Genomic DNA, 18621 nt, shown 5'->3' with positions numbered 1-18621 from the left:
CTCAAAAGAAGCAGATGATGCAGATAAAATACAGGCTTCACTGGCACAGCTAGCAGAGAACTTTTATGTGTACATAAAGCAATTATAAAAGGTGTTTGATTTTGCATTAAAGCAGCCAATTAGTTCCTTTTTTGACTAAAAATATATATTTCTACTTTTTGTGTTTCAGCAGACAACAAACCAAACTGAATCTTGGTAGAAGTCATTGATTAGAAAAATCTTTTAATGTATTTTAGTGCTGGAATTCTGATGGGAGAAATATCCCCCACATCAAGACCCCTTTCCCAATGTCTGACAAGCTGCACTCAAAGGTTTTCCAATAAAATTGGCAAAATGGTGGCTTCATAAGGGTAGCTTTGCTTCTGGGACCAAACTGGATGCTCAAAGGCAGAGGCAAAGCACTGCTGGCTGGACAGCCCACATGACGGGTGTTGGCTGGAGCTGTGGTGAACCCTGCCCGCGGGGCTGTGCCATGCAGGGCTGTTTGCTGGTTCAGCCACTGTATTTCCCTTGAAAACAGGCAGGGGTCAAGACACGCCAGCAACAGGTAGGTGCCCGCGTCACAGAGCAGAGCACTCAGGGGCTGCAGCATGCAGGAGAGTGCCAGAGTCTCTGTTTGCTTTTCGTGTAATTGCGCTGCTGTGTTACACAATGTATTTAGCTTTTCCTCTTGAGTGCGAGCAGCTTTCAGGAAGGTTTCTGCGGCATAATAGCTTCCCATGAGGGAGGATTTCAAAGGGCAGCTCTGAGATATAGGTGAAAGAAGAGCTTTTGATTTTAACATGTTTTCATAGTGTGTTTGAGAGTAGTCATGTTTTAGAGTATTAACACTCATTTATGAAAGGATATTCACTTAGAGGTAAACACTACAACCTGTCTAATATTCCTCCCACTTCTAGTAGTTACTAAACAATTACTGTTATTAAAATATTTAAAATAAAAATATCAATATTAATAATTATATAACCACGATGGTTGTGATGAAATTGACTCATATGGGTGCATGTAGAAGTCCTGGAGGTTATTTTTTAAGTCCCAAGGATCAAGGTTGCTATCCTGGCACAGAATGAAAGGGATATACCCCATCACAGATATGTTTGGCAGCACAACATTTTAAGGATTTGAGAATGCTTCATTCATATTCACAGAAGCACTGAAGTAGGTCAATCACCACTATGTGTGGTGCTTATGGAAAACACCAATACAAAAATCAGTAACACTGATTTTTCAGCCTCTCAGCTATTGTGAATCTGTTCACATTCATTGACTAAGGGAGATGCCCCAAAGCTTACTTCAGTTTCCACTATGAAGCAATGACAACTCTGTCACAAGATTTTAAATGGATATGACTAGCACTAAGATTTTAAGCCTCATGAGAACATCTTGGCTTTGATAAGACTTTCCTGAACCTTGTGTAATGCATTTGGAGACAATATATGTGGTTATTTTCTTGGGTAAGTTCCAGAAACCAAAGGATGATAGGACATATTGTCCTCAACAACCTTGATTTTTACCGTGGGAAAACCCAATTTTTTCTGAGCATAACATATACCTTCCTTACACTTTCATGGGATATTCTTTAGAAGGCAACAGACAAGGGCAGGGGGTACAAGCAACACTGGTTTGTAGCAGAGACCTTACCTTTTCCATGCTGAGCATAAGCTACTAAATTGAATACATCTCTTGAAGTATCCAGTCAAGAATTTTTATGTGTGTTGTTAACATGAATAACCTTGATAGCTTGTTACTCAGATGTTTTTAAGAATTTTGGTTTGACACAGCCCTGTAAAAAAAAATTGGGGTGATAAATTCAGAAGGCTTTCACTGCAGTTTGTGCAGTAAAAAGGTATTTCAAAAATAACTTTCTCCTAGAACTCTTAAGGAAAATATACCTTTATTATTGGCAGAGGGTGGTGCAGTTAGATGCTTACATGCATTTGGCATCTCTCTTTTCTGACTCTCTTTTTCTCCTGTTTTTTTCCCAAGGTTGATGTTTTAATTAAAAAAAAAAAAATCTAGTAGAAGCAGAAAACATCAACTTTTTCAGTTAGAAGACAAGGAAAACCTCTACAAGGAAACAGTCTGTTGAAAAAACACATTCAGAAACCAAACACTTTAAAAAGCAGGAAACTCTCCAAATGCATGACAAAGGCTTAAGGTATGTGCTTTTGTATGAGAACAAAAAGGTGTGAGACATCCCACTCCTCTATTACCTTGATCTTGCAGACTTCCTACTATAAAAGAAGAAAGATGTATAATATGGAGGCTGTCGGGGCAGATGCTTGAGCTAAGGAGGGTTTTGTTCATGTAAATCATGCAAATTTTTGTAATATAGAAAAAATAACAGTGTTATGAAGCATCTTTTTACCCCCCCAGTCTACTAGTCACAAACAGGGGGAGCCTGATCTGCTGCTGGGAACCGATGGATTCCTGTAGCTGCCATCCGGAAGGATGGGATGCATGGAGGGGGGTGTAGGGCAGGATGCTGATGTTGGCTGGCAGTGCTGCTGAAGTGCCTTACACAGCTCCTAATCACTGGCTTCTGAGAAGGAGGAGGCTCAGGGAGAGTTTGTTTTTCCTATAAATTGATCTCTGATCCTTTCATCCCCCAGTATAGCTGCACTTGTTTAGTCTACTGAGGCCTCTTAGGGCTGGCATGTAATGAAGTAGGCTCACATAAGGGTGTTCACAGCCACAGCAGTGCTGGTAGCTGTGCTCTTTAATGGATTTGGATAAAACCTTGCTCAGCAAATAGCATGCTGAAAACAAATATTCTCTTTGTTGTCTTAGGATGTACTGTCCCCATTACTGTACGGCATTTGTTCTCAAACCGACCCACACACACTCTCGTTTTGATCTTTGAACTTTGAGCTGACCCTTTGTCAGATAGCAATGCCTGCCTGTGAACCTTAGCACAGAAACGCAGCACTGGCTTTGAAACAGCAGCAGAATGTGTGCTGTCCTGGTGAGAAAGCCATGTGGTAGCTTTCTAATTTATTCATAATTTTACTTAAATCAGAGGTCGTATGAAAAAGTAAATTAAGTAAATACCCAGCTGAATGCAGTCTGTTTGAGCTGTTCCACACTGCGCAGCCAGCTGTGAGGGGGAAAATACAGCCTTAGGATAGCAAAAGCTGTGAGTCCAAAAGCTCAAGGGGTGACCAAAGCACCCAGCATGTTCTCAGGCAGTTTATAAACCTGGCAAAAATCATTAAATTCATTCTAGACGTCACTGCAGAAATGAATTAATTGCACAGAGTAAACCAAATAGTGTTCCACTTTCTGACTCTGGGCTACACCTTGATTTGGACTGTGAAAGGAGATAGGGCAGGTCTTCATCTCCTGTGATGCCATCTTTGAGCACTAGGACTTTGACACCAGGTGATATAACCAAAAAGGTATCAAATTTGTCACTGAAATCAGTAAAAAAATATGGAATTTCATGTTGCTCCACCATGCATTTAGGGATGGTTCAACTCCACCTTTCTTTCCTGTCTGGGGACAAGGAAAAGACAGCACTTTAGTTTTGTCTCTCTGTTTTCTGTCTGAAGGCATGTGTTCAGTGCTGAGCTTTAGAAATTGCTCTCTTCCAGCACCTGTGAGTGACACTGTGTCCCAGGCCACTGGTGGCACAGCCCAGGCCAGGCAGGGTTGTCAGCTCAGGGCTGAGCCCAAAGCCACAGCCTCACCACTTGCCAGCTCCTGGAAATTCTTCCCTGGTGTGTTTGCTCCCCTGGCTGGCAAACAGATTTGGGAGAGGGTAGCAGGAGGGCATGTTAATCCAACAGGTGTGTGTGCCTTTGGTGTACCAGGCTGCAGATTGAAAGGCATGATGGTGTAAATAAGAGGTTTAATATTTCACCAAAATGTCAAAGCTTAAAACGTCTCCTGGAGCAACAGAAATGCCTATGTGAGTCTGGAGTGAAAGCACCGACCACTGTAAAATTCTTACAGCATTAATACCAATGTGATCATTAGAGTAGTTATTCACTGCAGATATGGTTAGTGGTATGCAGGCAGCAGGGTTTTAGTTCGGTGGCATTTTGCTGACTTTACAGTAAAATGGTCTTCCTTTCTCAGAATTTAATGCGCTATGCCAGGACTAAATTATATAATGGATGCCTGGGACTCTCTATCTTGTGGTCTGATTCTATAACAAATTTCACCCTTCCTTTCATCAGAGAGGGCAATTAATGGACTCTACTATGATTTCCATGTGATAAAATCTGCAGAGAACTTTTTTAGCTGTGTATATATAGCCTTGTGAATCGCTTGACTTCAAAAGAGACTGCATTGTGCAAAGCTTAAGTACTGATCCATTTTTCTGCAGAAGAACTCTTTAATGCATTCAGATCTCTGTTTCTTTCTGAGGTAAAGATTTCTAATTTTAGCATTTAGCTAGCCGTATAGGGCTGTGCACAGATGTTTGTAGCCAAAAATTTTTTCAATATTCATGTAGGCTCAATGAACTAAGAACCTCTCCCATAGGCAGGAGTTATAGGATGAGATTAGTGAAGTCTTCAGTTAATTTACTAGTGAGTGATCTGCTCTTCAACTTCAGAGTGCAGATCAGTGGAGGAAAGGCAGGTATGTGTAAAGCAACCACCATGTTATACCAAAGAAAATCTGATTATACTTACTTTAGCAAACTGAAATGACTCACACTACTCACACTAGTCCTGAAGATTTTTTTTCCTGACCTGAAGGACAACATGTAGAATAGATTTAAGAAAGAAGGAAACACAAAAAAAGAGAATGATAATGCTCTGCTACTTTTTATCTTCATTCATCTGCAGTAGTAAAATATTCCTATATGAGTATGTGGTAAAATAATCATTTGTCAAAGAGGTAAACTTACTGTACACCAATGGTCTGCACTTAAAATATCCCTAGTGTACTATGAACTATATAGTGTTCATAAAGTCATACTCAAGAGTCAAATATTCTTCCTTCTTCAATTACTGCAGTTTTCCACTGTCTCTAAGGATGGGTTATTAAACACTCAGTGTCAAGGCACACTACACTGTATTTGTATGATGTATGATTCATTAGGTCACTTTTTCTTTTTTTTCAAATTTTATTTCTGATTATATGTATGTATGGTTAACATGCACTCAAAACCCCTCCAAAACCCCCAGAAAACACAAAAAAACTAAAACCCAAACAAACAAACAACTACCACCACCAACAATGACAACAAACAAAACCAAATAACCAAAAAACCACAAAGAAAAAAAAAGAAAAAAGAGGGAAAAAAAGGAAAGAAAAAGGAAAGAAAAAAAGAAAGGAGTCCCCTAAAAGCCAGGCAGACAGTAGGCACAGTGATTCTGAGAACATTGTGCTGTAGTCCATAAAAGCCTGAGGTCATTTCTGCTTGGACATTGCATAAAGTGTGCCTGCCAGTTTCAATATATAAAATCCAGCGCCAAGTGACTGAAATTAGGGTTTTACTGTTTGATCTTTCAGGCAAGTAAGCAAATTGTCACTTTCGTTTCTCAGTAATTGCTGGGATAACAGATCTGGCCATTATTTTTTCCAATCTACACTATTAACCAAGGTATGGAGGAAGGAGTCTGGTCAAAACTAATTAACAGTTCTGAACAAGTTTTCATTGGGGTATTTCTTTTACACATGTCAAGGGGAGTATATCTGAAGAAAAGGACAAGGCTGGTTAAATGGAAATGAAGGTTCCAGAGGAAGTTATGTTCTTTTAGAGGTAATATGCTAAAAGGCTGAGATTACAGAACTACTGCTGAAGGAGCAGCATGCTCTCACACATTGCTAAGTGCCCCCAAGCTGACATCATCATTAGTTATTTATATCACACTAATATCTGAAGGTCCTAGTCAGAAGTAGGGCCTTTGGATACCACCCTCTCTCCAAAGTGGAAGAACATCTTCCTTGCTGAAAAACTCAGTGTCACTTAATCTCCTTGGAATTGAAGGCAAGCAGAACAACTTGGGGGGGCTTCAAACAAAGAAAAGATTTTTGAAGGAACAGCATCTCAGAGAAACTTTTCTTGATTTGTAGATTAATAATTCCTTAATGGAACATTTTGATTTATTTGGCTGACACAGGCAAGTACTAAGAACGCAATGAAATGTTAGTCAAAATGAACATATGCTACCCTTATTCAAACCAGCATAAGTTTATACATGGTAAGCATAACATTCCTTAAAGATGATCTAAAAATAGTATCTTTCATGATCTAACAGTATACACAGGCACACAGTCAAGAAAAGGAGTAAGAGAGATACAGGAACATACATATTCTGTCAAGTGACTGATGGTGGAGTGTGCAATTTGAGAATTCAGAGTAGTAGCAAAATTGGAGGTTGTGATAAAACGTTTTTGAAGGTTGACTATTTTACACAACATTTCAGTCAATACAGCTGCTGTATTTGCCTTACAAGAAAACCATAATTTCTTAGCAGAAAGTGAAGAAGTTCTATTTTACTATTTTTTAGAAAGCACTTTTTCAAATCTTACTATCTGTATTCTGCAAACCCACCACTAATGGCAGGTTTGCTGGAGTGTAAACCACTCTCTACTTTGCCTTGGGCTATCTGGTTTGTTCAAGTTACCCTGGAACATAAATAGCTGTAGTTTTGGCAGTATCAGTCCTGCTTTACTATGGGGAATACATCACTATTTATCAGTGAGCATTTCCAAATGCAAATGACCCTCCAAATTAGGGATGTCCTGCCTCTTAGAACCACTACTAAATGACCACCTGCATGCGTTCATATTCAAAGCTGGTCTACTCACCCCATATGCATCTCCTCCAGTGTTTTATTCGACAATCTGTTTCAGCTTCGCAAGGGAGCTAGCAAATTATGTATTGCTCATTTTGTCAAAGTCATCATTGATGACAATTCCGGCATCAAGAGGCTCATTTTATTCTGCAGATGTTTTTTTCAAATAGAAGATAAATAACGGTTTTCAATCTTTCTTTTTCTTTCTTTTTTCTCTTTTTTTCCTCTTTTTCTTTTTCTCTTTTTCTTTTTTTCTTTTTCCTTTTTTATTTTTTTTACTTTTTTTTTCTTTGTCTTTCTCTCTTAGAGTGAGGATACATGCTGTGCTGCTAGGAATAGGAGTGGAAACACATAAAAAATAAATTAATAGAAAAGTATTGAGTCACAAGAGGAAATCCACTGCAAGCCTACAGAGCCCATTAGTATGTTATATTTAGCTCCAACAGAATGGACAGGAAAAAATAGAAAGTTGTTTATATAAAAGGAATGGTCTCATTCATATTGGATAACACCCCAAATTCCAAAACATAATTTATAGTCTCTGGCCAGCCCACAGCTATTTTGTGACACAGGATTTCCCAAGCTTACAGGGTGGCATCTTCATATGAAAAGAACAAGTGACCTCAGAAGCAAGGTGCTGTAGGAGGCTCGTTTTACATTCTGTAGAAATGCAGCTTGTCCAAGGGCTATATTTTACATTGTGAAAGGAACACACTTGCTGCCAGTCCCTTGAAGCTGGAAGTTAGTGTTCTTAATTTCAGGGCATTGCATTCACAATAAATGCAAATTTTCAAAACCCCTCATTTTTCATTGACGAATGAGGTGATTATATTTTCCAAGAAAACAAACCTCTCCATGCACTCATCACTTTTAGCAGAAAATGTGAAATTCCCTGAACCTTATTGGAAGGCTCATTGCGCCCCACAGAATGTCTTTACTTCTCTGGTGGCCAGTTCCCTCAAATATGTTAGAGATACTGTTTCATCCTTTGAAAAGAAATCATGGTATTCCTCCTCTATAATTGGAAGCGACATATCATGGGATTCTCAAGGGGTGAGTGTATCAAGAAAACCAGACTTGAAAAGGCTACTTAAGTCTCACAAAGAAGGACAGATATGCAGCCCATGTACTGCAGTGCCCAGAGGGAGCTGACTGGAGAGGCTCTGTGTACAGGGATGGGGTTAGGAAAACAAGAGCACGCTCAAAGCTAAATCTGGCACGGGGTACAAAGAGTAACAAGAAGGGTTTGCACAGATCAACCCGCTGCGAAAGGAACACAGCGGAACACGTGGGCTCATGGCTGAGTAGGGCAGGGTACCAGGGGATAGCAGGGAGGATGGGGAGCTCCTTCCCTCAGTCCCAGCTGGAAAACTGATCTTCAGCAATCCCAGGTCCATGACATCAGGGAGAACCGGTCTGAAACAAGGAAGACTTACCCTTACTGCAGGGGGCTCAGTTTGGGGAACGTTCAAACAAACTGTACATATACAAATCCATGGGCCCTGATGGGTCCACAGAAATATTTCTATATAAGACATTCTAATAAGAAAAATAATTCTAATTCTAATAATATTCTAACAAGGATAGTCAAACACCAGATGAAGCTTCACAGAGAGGCTTTGGAGTCGACTTTCCTGGACATATTAGAAACTCAGCTGGGCACAGCCCTGATAAGCCTGCCCTACTTGACCTTAGTTTGAGCAGGGAGTTGGACTAGATCTCTAGAAGTGGTTCCCCATCTCAACCATTCTGTAATTCTGTGTAATTCTGTACAAGGGTACAAGACAGAAATAACTGGGATTTTAAAAGTACTTCAATTCCTTCATTAATATAGGTATTTTATAATTACAATTTTAAATTATTATAAATATTAATATGATGATTATTATATATTTAGGCATATAACACTAAAATACAGTAGTGTCAAATACACTAAAAATGATGATGATGATGACTATTAATACATATTTAGGCATATAACACTGAAATGTAATAGCGTCAAATACAAGTGACGCTACTGTAGAAAAATATCTGTATCCAAAAGGACAGTTTACCAATAAAACCCACATCTCAGTCAACTGTATTTTTTTAAAGTCATGTTCAATATTGAGTACTTCTGGAAAATGTAGCAATGTAATTTAAAAACTTCATGTCCACTTCCTCTTTTAAATAATCTCTCTTAAATAAACCTGAAGAAGCAATATCATCTGGTAATTTAAGTGCACACAGTAGATTTTGAAAATCAAAGCATTCTGGTAAAAATTGTCATCATCTAAATTTGTGACAGTCACACCAAATAGCAGACCCATGCAAATGTATTTGATAGGAAAAGGAATTACTTCCAATTGCCCTTAAATGGGGAAAATTTTAATCTGTTTTTCAAAGCTAGAAAACCCAGTATGGAAAATTCCCACTGCACAGCATTCTACACAGTTCTGTTAACAGCTTTTTGACATATCTGGTGCTTTCTGTTGAAGCTTCAGTTTTATATTTTAGATGAATACTACAAGAAGATGATCAATATGTACTTAGTAAGTTTTCTATCCAGAACAGCCTGACAGGACAGAGAACATGAGAATCTTGACCTCATAGCAATTTAGAAATGACAGCCAGCATCAACTAAGTTGCCTCTATGCCAGTTTAAGAGCAGAGGCTAAAAAGAACCTATGATGAAATATTAGACAACTTGTAAGAAATTCACAAAAACAGATGCTCATGTATGTCCTTTTGGAAGGACGGTCCATTTTCCTTTGAAGCACACTGTAACTAATTTGTAGAAGACACCAGATAATGTCACACATAAAGGCAGCCATGTCATGTTTCAGACTGTCCAGAGCTGAAATGCAATGAAGCTAATATGGAACAAGAAAAGGTTGTTTCAAATAATGGTCAAACACCACAAATAATAATTGGTAAACCTTTTTGAATGGTAGCCCAACTGCCAAAGAAAAACTTAATATAAATCTGCAGAATTCTTGAAGGACTGGGAAGAAATGCAGAGATAGACCTTTTGACCAAAGTATGAATCTTATTAGCACTGAACACTTTTTAGCCTCTTGGAAATCATGAAATTCACTGGGTATCACTGCAGTGACCACCCCAAATAACTGGCATTTCTCCCATTTTACCATCCCAACTAATTTGCTTTAAGATAATGAAATTTACATGACTTTTCATGAATTGCTAGAATATGCCAAAGAAAGTGAATTTTTCCATACTGCAACGCCATTCCAGTGCTGCTAGAAAAATGACAAAGTCTGAGTGTGCCACTGTTGACATTGGTAAGATTTTAGTAAAGAAGGTTAAGAAACAAAGAAATCATTCTTTAATAGAGAAATAGTTCCATGGAATCTTAATCTCAATAACACCCAAGTATTTTAGCATGATCAGCAAGTGAAGTATTAAATAATGAGATAGTTGAAAACAAAAAAAAGGACAAAAAATGAGACACCTTCGCCTAAGCCAACCTTACAACTGCAAAAAAGGTAAATTTCCTCAAACACTTTCCCATTATAAAATCTGCACATGAAAACAAGTTACCTGTGCTGAACTGGTGTGCCTCATTCAGACTTTACAGAATGAATAGACTAGTATTTCACAAAACCTTTGAATACACTTACTCACTGTGAGTACAAAACAAATATGGACATATAGGATTATGAAGTATCTGTTCCATTGAGATTTGATGAAGAAGACTGGAAAAGAACAACATTTGACAAGCAGCTGAGTTATGCAGGAACAGTTAATTAGAACAACTTATCTCCAAAAGAACCCAAGTGCAAAGCAGACTTCTCAGGCTGGAGTGTCAGTAGAGTCCTCTTTTCTCCACACAAACCACAAAATATATTCACTTCGTCTAAATATTCAAGGAGAAATAGCACTTTATTTCCCAATCATTTGCTTAGCAAGGCCTGATAAAATCAAAATATATTCCGAAAACTTGGGCTACTATTTTAGCTTTTATATAAGAATTTTTAAAATATTGCTTTTTTATGTGAGTCACTGTAAAGGTTTAGGCAGAAAGATACAAAAATTCAAATAAGGGTTTAATAAGCTTTCACTAGATTGATATAAAGAGATGGAAACCCAAAAGTATAAAAATAACAAGCTACAGACTTGTCAGCAAAAACAACCTTGCAGATCTGAGATATGAAAATTTTTAAAAAACTCATTTCAGTTAAGTTTTATTTTAACAATTCCATTTATTTCTATTTGTAAGCCAGTTAAATTTTATTAATCTCCTACAGCCTTTTGTCACTTCATTTTTTTTGTGTGTGGCCCTGTTTTATTCCCTTCCCTCACGATGTATTTTACATACTGATTTCCAGGCACAGTTTACTGTTTCCTGCAAAGAGCAGAGCTCATGAAACTAGCAGCTGAAGTTATTGTTAGCACACAAATAGACTAAGACAGATCATAAAGTCCCTGATGATCCAGGGGCTATATAACGCTGACTAACTCCACCAGCACCAACAGAAATTTCATAAGCCCGTGCGCAGATTTCAGCACGTCCATTCCATCCACTTCTTCCCACCTGAGAACTGCTCAGCCTGACCTTGTCACAGCCATGAGCACCCTGCACTCTTCTCAAGCTGGAAGGAATGGTTGGGTTGTTGGCCCCACCAGTTTCCTGGCTGGGGTGATGCTGGGCTGGGCACCTCCAACACTTCATCCAGTGTCCCACACCTCTGCCCTGCGGCTCTCGGCACTGGGGCATGGCAGGGGTGAGCGGGGGGCAAGGCAGTGCCACCAAAGGAGAGCTTTGGTGGGTGTCTCATCTGCAGTGCCACCAAAGGAGAGCTTTGGTGGGTGTCTCATTGGCAATGCCACCAAAGGAGAGCTTTGGTGGGTGTCTCGTTGGCAGTGCCACCAAAGGAGAGCTTTGGTGGGTGTCTCATTGGCAGGGACAGAGCACCTCTGAGCAAGAGGGGTTACAGAAGAGCTGTTTCAGATGCTGCACATTCCTCTTCAACTTCACCCTGGCATAACTTAAAAGCAGAGACAAGCGCTAGTAAGTGAGGCACAAAAAGTAACTGAGGGACTGCTGCTATGAAGTGCTGAGTAGTTCCAAGAGTTAAACATGCTCAACCCGATTCATGTGGGGAACAACCCGATTCATGTGGGGAACAAAGTCACCTTCTTACTTTTCTGAGTAGCTTCTAATCAGAATAACATGTAAAAGTGATTTGGCTCTATCTTGGTACTAATCTGCTTAGCTAAGATCAGGGCTCAATGTATGCTTTTTCCTGCTGGACCCATGCTGTGCTGCAGTGTTTTTGGCTTCTCTTGCATACCCATAGAGTGAGCTTAGAAATTCTGCAACAGCTTCCTTAACATTTAAGAAAGGTATTTCTTGAATTAAATATGAGCATGAATAATAATATCAGGACAGAGACTCTTGTTTTATTTATTTATTTTAATATGAAACATTATTTATTGTGAGTTCCTCACATTTTGGTGAAGACCATCTTTTCAGTCTTGGTCTTTAGTATGCAGATTCCCATTTTGGTGGCAAATTACTGTGTTACATATGCTGCAGATAAGAGGATGTGGTGGTTCTGGAGTACTCAGACATTAGGGAGAAGCTACTTTTTTGGATCAATTTTATTACTGAGCCTTTCATGCAAAGTGATCAGCAATGAAATAGTTAATGGGACTGAAATGTAAGCTATCTGTAAGGCTTCAGAGTTAACATCGATTGGGATTGGGATGAGCAGAAAAGTTCACACCTCTCAGAATTAATCTCTCAGCCTGAAAGTTTTGTTCACTGTTCTGGAAGGTCACTTAATTACCATGAGAAGTACAGACATAATCATATAATGAAGGTGAAAGTCCAGTATGTTATTCTGAGGCAAGGAATGGAAAATCAAAGCAGATTCAGCAGCTCTGTGAACTTGAAATAGGTGATCTATGTTTGTCACTGTTTTGACTGATTCTCCTTCTTCAAAACAGGCAGTGTGAATCTCATCACCAAATACTCTTTGAGGTGCATGGGTGTTTTTTGGGGTTTTTCCTGTATTAAATATGTTCCATTCACAGCCCAGTTTTATGTGAGATGAATTACTGAGAATTAATAGCCATTGTAAATACTATTAGGAAAGCAGCCTTTTCTAGTGTATAGCATCATGTTAAAAGATTAGTGAAGTTACAGTGACATTAAGCATGGTTTAACAGCCTGAATAGACAAAAAGTCTTTGGCATAAACAAAGCCCATTTGATTTTGTGTCAGTTAGTCACAGTCACTGGGAATAGCAGTATAAGAGCACTGAAAAAGATATCCCATATCAGTGCATCTGCTCTCTATTAGGCAACCAGACAAAATGAATTCTTTTTCAGATGCTCTAAGGTGGACAGAAGACTGAGGACATAACACAGAAGTCCTCCAGCTGTACCTGCAATTAGGATTTTTCTTACTGTAATGGTTGCACTTGTCCTTTCTACATCATTTGCAGCTGAATACTGTCACTAATATGCTAACTTGCCCAAGCAGGCCCCTAGTCCCTTGTGTAGACAAACCTGGAAAGAGTGCTGAAAGGAAGAGGACAATATTTACCAATACTATTGTGGGTCCTGGAACTCAAGACACATGTTTTCCCACCAGTTTTTATCTTGCCTTAAATGTATATATATTTTAAAATGCTTATAATTTATAAACTGTACTTCTCATTTGCAGATTTGTTAGTCTAAAGCATGCAAAAGATATTCATGCTCACATGGGAATTCTTCTTTCCCATGTCAGGAATGCTGGAGTGCTTTTTTTCCCTTTCTGGTTACACAATTTCATAAAATATATAGATTTATTATTTCATTAATTATCACCTAATTATATTAATTAATTATTTAAAAATGCAGATTTAATTATTTTCAAAAATGAAGGGTAAAGGTACCCTTCAGTCAAATTTGACTGAAATTAACTAATGAGGTCACAAGTTATTAGCAGAGAGATACAAACTGATAGACACAAATATCCACATTCTCTGACCTCCTTGGGAGTCTGAGTAAAAGAAATCGCTTTTCATCTCAGTTTTTAGAAGCTCGAGTTGTAAAAGAGATTTCAACTCTCTCCACTCCAGTACTTGTAGTTTGAGCTGCTGGATCTTTTTGACCAAATAGCTCTGTATTACTCATCTCTCAAGTAAGAGAATTATATTTGGAGTAGCATTATGGAAAAATCTACTTGTCAGCATCTGCCTGTGGTAAATGTCATGGTCCTGGGAAGAAATACTCTAAGCAGCTGGTGTGAGGAATTTTAGGAGTGTCTCAGGGAAGCCCAGCCTGGGGTTCTGGCTGTGTTTGTAGCATCTCTGTGGACACGACTTGTCACGGCGAGGGAGGAAACTTGGAAGGCTCCATGATTTGACTCAGCAGGCAGTGTGTGAGACGTGCTGGCAACAGCCAGGCTGCAGAGTCTCACAGCACCACACTGTCTGGTGTGCAGGCAAACATGGGATACAAACAAAACCAAAGAGGCAGCATGGTAGGAGCACCAGAAAAGTCCTCCCGTAGAATTGCTGCTTTCTACAATGTCTTAACGCAAGAATGAAAATACTGGAAGTGGGAATTGAGTCTCTACCCAGATGTCAGCATGTTGTAATCACACTGTCACAATGGATAAGTACATTAAACATGAATCGGTGGTGAGTTTTGTTAGGTAATATATTTCCTGTATGGAGTGACAGAGTAAGTTCTTTACCTAAATCTGAGAAATCTCAAGGAAGATAAACATTTAAATAGCAGAGCTGGGAACTCTTGTTCAGTGGCTGAGTTGCTCTTGTCTCTGGAAGCAAAACAGGCTCTCCTGTGGCAGGCTGAGACCTTGGGAGACAGTGGTGTAATGAGTTCTGAATCCTAGAGGACTCTCTCCAAAAAACATGGACTGTTGAAATGCCCAGTGTCAAAACAGTGATAGCTGGTTGCACAGAACAAGCATATAACTTCAAATAACCTTAAAAGAAAAAAGAGAAAGGATTTTGAATACAATTGTCTAGAAACAGCATAATTTTTCTGTAAAGTGGGTACAAATACACAAATAAAAATGCTCAGCCTTACAATAATTCACTCAAGAGAAGTGGGAAAAAAAAGTCCTAATCTCACTGATACAAGAGAAAATGAAAATGGCAGTGCATGCAGTGACTGAGAACAGTGATTTCCAATACAGAGAAGACTATCTGCAAAGTGACTTTGGCAAATTCAAAGTTATGTGCTGATTCAAATATATAAACACACAGCAGAAGAAGGCTGCCAGCTGAAAGCTGCCATATTGATTGTGTTACTAAATAATCAGCAACCTATTGCTGTTCAATAGTCCAGCTGAATTGTGGAGCCAACTGCAGCACAGCTCCAGCATTGCATCTGAGTGCTAATATCAGCCTTAAGGAATGTGACAAAGGACTGATTATATTTAGTAAGAGCTTCCTAAGGCACTACATGCATTCAGGCTGTCAATAAGAAAAATCCTGATGCAGGCCATGCTATTTCTTGGAGTATATAGCTGTTGACAAAAAAGGGTATCAGTGGCTTCTTGAGCAACAAGGCAGAGCAACTCACAGAGTCATAATATCATAGACTCACAGAACAGTTTGGTTTGGAAGGGACCTTTAAAGATCATCTAGTTCAACCCCCCTGCAATGAGCAGAGACATCTTCAACCATATCAGGTTTCTCAGAGCCCCATCCAGCCTGATCTGGAATGTTTTCAGGGGTGGCACATCTATCACCCCTCTGGGCAATAGATAGCAGCCTCATAAGAGTACAGATTTATAACATATAGAGAAAAACAGAGCGTTCATCTCAGGGTCTTTGAAAAGCTGAAACCTAAGGACGTATTTCAGAACACTGATGGCAAAGTCAAGGTAGAACTACTGAAATGCAAAGTGTCCTTAGCTGTGATGAGGCTGGTGAAGAAAAAGCTGACAAGGCTGAAGGCTGCAAACAAGAGGTGTTATTATGCTCATTGAAACTAAGACAGAGTAAATCAGCAGCTGAAAAGCAGTCAGAGAGTCTTCAGGTAAACCTAGGATCTGCTCTGAGCCGAAATCATTGAGCAGAGCACTTTACAGAAGTCAGTATCTATTGCCACTTACTGCTGGGCTGGCAGACACGAAGGAAAAATGGCAAAACTTTCAGTAATTTTTTGCTTTCTGCACATACCCTTGAGATACTTTTGAACCTTAAAATAGTGATGCAGCATGGGACTTGCAGGAGAATCTCAAGTGAGTTGAAAGAATAAATAAATCTATAAGCAAGCACTGGCTTTAAGGTGCTAAGGTATTTATGCAACAGCAGGAGGTACAGGACACCTCAGGAGAAGCCAAAGGGGCTTTTTGCAAAGCCCACTGTAACAGAGCCCTGACAGACACAGGGAAATGATATGCCAGATTTAAGAGGAAGTGCTGGCTTTACTTCCTGCATTAAAACAGGTTTTTTTGAGTGCAAGGGAGATCTCTGCCTCAGTACAACAGGACACCGTAGAAAGGCAATGCTGAAAGCTTCCAAATGACGGGAGCACAGCCCTAAGACACCAAAGGCAAAACACGAAGATATGATGTCCAGAAAAGTGACTCAAAGAGACAAGCAAGTTGACCCAAGCACGCATTTAAACCAACTGAACAGAAGGATTTTCCAGTCAATCTAGTGCCAAGATTTTTGTCTTCCTAATCATCATCATCATCATAATTTTCCTAAATGCAGTCCTGGGAAGATCTGTATTGTACAGTGTATTGGATAAAACAGTCTTGTGGATTTTTTAATCCATTTCTTATAATCCCATGAACAATCTTAACAGCTACTTACTCTTCTTGGTAAGTATTTTCTTCTTGCATTTCTTCAGTCATTATAGACAAGACAATATTTACAACAGCTGGAAAAAATTATACTGTGCAAGATCCAAAATCAATATGTTGATTCATAACTACTATAATTTCACAAATATTTCTAGGTGTTTCCTGGTCTGAAAGGATCTTCAAAAAGCTAGAGCTCCAGCCAAAGATCCAGGAGAGCTACCTTTAATTCACTGTTCCACCACAGTGTGAATTCCAGTTCCTTACACTGTGAGTCATATCCAATTCTTAAAGCATGTCTATGTGTGTGTGTAATTGCACTTGTCTATCCCAATGCTGTCTGATGCACAATAATTACGAGTGCTCTGAAATGTGGTAAGGTTGAACATATACACACCAAGCTTACACGTGCCTGCAGACATTTACTTTTTTGTGTGAATATGTCTTGACGTTAATGCTTAAATAATATCCAATTAATTAGATAATACTATTTACAGGAGCAAAGTTTAATCATATTCTCATTAGCAGCTTATTATAATCATTACTCATTATTTGTATACAAACCACATGAATTAGCATTTTATGTTCATGAGGGATATGACCATATATGTATGTATCTACTACCTACCTGCCCTTTTAAATTACAAACTGCTTAGAATTTTATTAATTTATCAGGTATTTTCTGCAAATTTTTTTATAATGTCCAATAATAACTCCTACATTCATGTTAAATATATTTTGGATCAATTTTTGCCTGAAACCAAAGTTACATCCTTCTTGCAAGGCTTTCACAGGATATCCCAATTAATGATCATTCTGTTTTGTACAACAAAAACTTATACTTCCCACATATCATTCATTAGAAGCAATAAGAGCATTGATTTTTCCATTTCTTTACAACTTTGAATTAAAAATTAAATAAATTGCTAATATTGCTGCACAAGGATATTGCTGCCTCCCATTATACTTCTTGTTTCATTTATGCTGGAGAACCTACATGTGAGACCAGAATGCAAGAGATTTAGACTACAATCTGAAGAAAGGTGTTTCATTATTTGAGAAGCGTTAGAACAAAGAAGGGAAATAAAAACTTTGATTCTCTTCTCAAATCTAACAGCAGCTTAGAAACATAGAATCATCTAACCATTAGGTTGTCCTTTGAGTTCATGGAGTCCTACCTTCCCTGGCACTGAGGTCAGGCTGATAGGTCTGTAGTTCCATGAATCCTCCTCCAGCCCTTCTTGTAGATGGGTTTTTTTTTCATTTACTAACTTCCAGTCAACTGGGACCCCCTCAGATAACCAGGACTGCTGGTAAGCGATGGAGGTGCCTCAGTGAGCTCTTCTGCAAGCTCCTTCAGTACCATTGTGTGATTCCCACACATCCCCATAGACTTGTGTGTCTAAGTGGTGTAGCAGGTCACTTATCATTTTTCCTTGGATTATGGAGGCTTCATTCTTCTCCCCATCCCTGTCTTCCAGCTCAGGACAGGGGTATCTGGAGAATAACTGGTCTTTCAATTAGAGGCAAAGAAGGCATTAAGTACCTCAGTCTTTTCCTCATCCTTTATCACCACGTTTGCACCCCCATCCATTAAAGGATGGAGATTCTTCTTAACGTTCCTTTTGTTGCTGATGTATTCATAGAAGGAATTTGTATTTTCTCTCATGACAGTAGCCAGATGAACTTCTGGTTGCACTCTGGTCCTTCTGTTTTTCTCTGCACAATCTCATGACATCCTTCTCATCCTCCTGAATTGCCTGCCTTTCTTCTGAAGGTAATAAACTTTACTTTTTATCCCAGATTCCAGTCAAATCTCTCTGTTTAGCTGGACAAATCTTCTTCCCATCTGGCTCATCTTAGCACACACTGGGATAGCCTGCTCCTGTGCCATCAGGATTTCCTTCTTGAGGAATGTCCAGCTTTCCTGGAATCCTCAGGATTGCCTCCTGAAGGGACTGTCTCAACGAGCCTCCTAAACAGGCCAAAGGGTTCTACTGAACCCTTTCCTTCTCAGAGAATCAAAAACTTGTGTCATTTCATGACTGCCTGGCTCCAGATGGCCTCCGGCCACCACATTACCCACCA

The 18621-nt window shown here is 39.1% G+C and overlaps 2 long non-coding RNA genes across 7 annotated transcripts in view; one reads left to right on the top strand and one right to left on the bottom strand.

Annotated features, from left to right (window-relative positions):
* The window catches only part of LOC141729188 (uncharacterized), a 194724-nt gene that overhangs the window by 20271 nt on the left and 155832 nt on the right, over window positions 1-18621 (top strand). For 5 of the 6 annotated variants that reach the window (XR_012580519.1, XR_012580513.1, XR_012580516.1 and 2 more), the window contains exon 2: window positions 16692-16803. This is a non-coding gene — a long non-coding RNA (uncharacterized LOC141729188). Of the gene's footprint in view, window positions 1-953; window positions 2159-16691; window positions 16804-18621 lie in introns of those variants that run through there. The other variant, XR_012580518.1, reaches the window with a different exon arrangement.
* On the bottom strand, window positions 1688-7187 carry LOC141729189 (uncharacterized). Its single transcript, XR_012580520.1, has 3 exons — window positions 6769-7187; window positions 4641-4700; window positions 1688-1783 (listed from the first exon to the last, which is right to left on the bottom strand). It is a non-coding gene; the product is annotated as an uncharacterized LOC141729189 (long non-coding RNA).

Source organism: Zonotrichia albicollis, chromosome 5, assembly GCF_047830755.1.
Source record: "Zonotrichia albicollis isolate bZonAlb1 chromosome 5, bZonAlb1.hap1, whole genome shotgun sequence".
Classification (NCBI taxonomy): domain Eukaryota; kingdom Metazoa; phylum Chordata; class Aves; order Passeriformes; family Passerellidae; genus Zonotrichia; species Zonotrichia albicollis.
The sequence above is the reverse complement of the archived record's forward strand: the minus strand, read 5'-3'. Positions and strand labels throughout refer to the sequence as shown.